The sequence below is a fragment of the Oncorhynchus clarkii genome, unplaced genomic scaffold (assembly GCF_045791955.1).
Source record: "Oncorhynchus clarkii lewisi isolate Uvic-CL-2024 unplaced genomic scaffold, UVic_Ocla_1.0 unplaced_contig_6217_pilon_pilon, whole genome shotgun sequence".
In the NCBI taxonomy this organism is placed as follows: Eukaryota; Metazoa; Chordata; class Actinopteri; order Salmoniformes; family Salmonidae; genus Oncorhynchus; species Oncorhynchus clarkii.
The window spans coordinates 1-2500 of NW_027258119.1; positions in this window are offsets into that span (position 1 = coordinate 1).

Sequence of the window (2500 nt, forward strand, 5' to 3'; positions counted from 1 at the left end):
TCATCATAGAGAACACACCTGGTTTTGTTGCATCAACACACCTGGTTTGGTTGCATCACAGAGAACACACCTGGTTTGGTTGCATCAACAACTCATCACAGAGAACACACCTGGTTTGGTTGCATCAACACACCTGGTTTGGTTGCATCATAGAGAACACACCTGGTTTGGTTGCATTAACACACCTGGTTTGGTTGCATCAACACACCTGGTGTGGTTGCATCAACACACCTGGTTTGGTTGCATCAACACACCTGGTTTGGTTGCATCAACACACCTGGTTTGGTTGCATCAACACACCTGGTTTGGTTGCATCAACAACTCATCACAGAGAACACACCTGGTTTGGTTGCATCAACAACTCATCATAGAGAACACACCTGGTTTGGTTGCATCAACAACTCATCATAGAGAACACACCTGGTTTGGTTGCATCAACAACTCATCATAGAGAACACACCTGGTTTGGTTGCATCATCAACTCATCACAGAGAACACACCTGGTTTGGTTGCATCAACACACCTGGTTTGGTTGCATCAACAACTCATCACAGAGAACACACCTGGTTTGGTTGCATCATCAACTCATCACAGAGAACACACCTGGTTTGGTTGCATCAACAACTCATCATAGAGAACACACCTGGTTTGGTTGCATCATCAACTCATCATACAGAACACACCTGGTTTGGTTGCATCAACAACTCATCACAGAGAACACACCTGGTTTGGTTGCATCAACAACTCATCACAGAGAACACACCTGGTTTGGTTGCATCATCAACTCATCATAGAGAACACACCTGGTTTGGTTGCATCATCAACTCATCATAGAGAACACACCTGGTTTGGTTGCATCAACAACTCATCATAGAGAACACACCTGGTTTGGTTGCATCATCAACTCATCACAGAGAACACACCTGGTTTGGTTGCATCAACAACTCATCATAGAGAACACACCTGGTTTGGTTGCATCATCAACTCATCACAGAGAACACACCTGGTTTGGTTGCATCAACAACTTTTCACAGAGAACACACCTGGTTTGGTTGCATAAACAACTCATCACAGAGAACACACCTGGTTTGGTTGCATCATCAACTCATCATAGAGAACAAACCTGGTTTGGTTGCATCAACAACTCATCATAGAGAACACACCTGGTTTGGTTGCATCAACAACTCATCATAGAGAACACACCTGGTTTGGTTGCATCAACAACTCATCATAGAGAACACACCTGGTTTGGTTGCATCATCAACTCATCATAGAGAACACACCTGGTTTGGTTGCATCAACAACTCATCATAGAGAACACACCTGGTTTGGTTGCATACACAACTCATTACAGAGAACACACCTGGTTTGGTTGCATCAACAACTCATCATAGAGAACACACCTGGTTTGGTTGCATCAACAACTCATCATAGAGAACACACCTGGTTTGGTTGCATCATCAACTCATCATAGAGAACACACCTGGTTTGGTTGCATCAACAACTCATCACAGAGAACACACCTGGTTTGGTTGCATCAACAACTCATCACAGAGAACACACCTGGTTGCATCAATAAATCACAGAGAACACACCTGGTTTGGTTGCATCATCAACTCATCATAGAGAACACACCTGGTTTGGTTGCATCAATAAATCACAGAGAACACACCTGGTTTGGTTGCATCATCAACTCATCACAGAGAACACACCTGGTTTGGTTGCATCAATAAATCACAGAGAACACACCTGGTTTGCTTGCATCATCAACTCATCACAGAGAACACACCTGGTTTGGTTGCATCAATAAATCACAGAGAACACACCTGGTTTGGTTGCATCAACACACCTGGTTTGGTTGCTTCATCAACTCATCACAGAGAACACACCTGGTTTGGTTGCATCAACAACTCATCATAGAGAACACACCTGGTTTGGTTGCATCAACAACTCATCATAGAGAACACACCTGGTTTGGTTGCATCATCAACTCATCATAGAGAACACACCTGGTTTGGTTGCATCAACAACTCATCATAGAGAACACACCTGGTTTGGTTGCATCAACAACTCATCATAGAGAACACACCTGGTTTGGTTGCATCATCAACTCATCATAGAGAACACACCTGGTTTGGTTGCATCATCAACTCATCATAGAGAACACACCTGGTTTGGTTGCATCAATAAATCACAGAGAACACACCTGGTTTGGTTGCATCATCAACTCATCACAGAGAACACACCTGGTTTGGTTGCATCAATAAATCACAGAGAACACACCTGGTTTGCTTGCATTATCAACTCATCACAGAGAACACACCTGGTTTGGTTGCATCAATAAATCACAGAGAACACACCTGGTTTGGTTGCATCAACACACCTGGTTTGGTTGCTTCATCAACTCATCACAGAGAACACACCTGGTTTGGTTGCATCAACAACTCATCATAGAGAACACACCTGGTTTGGTTGCATCATCAACTCATCATAGAGAACA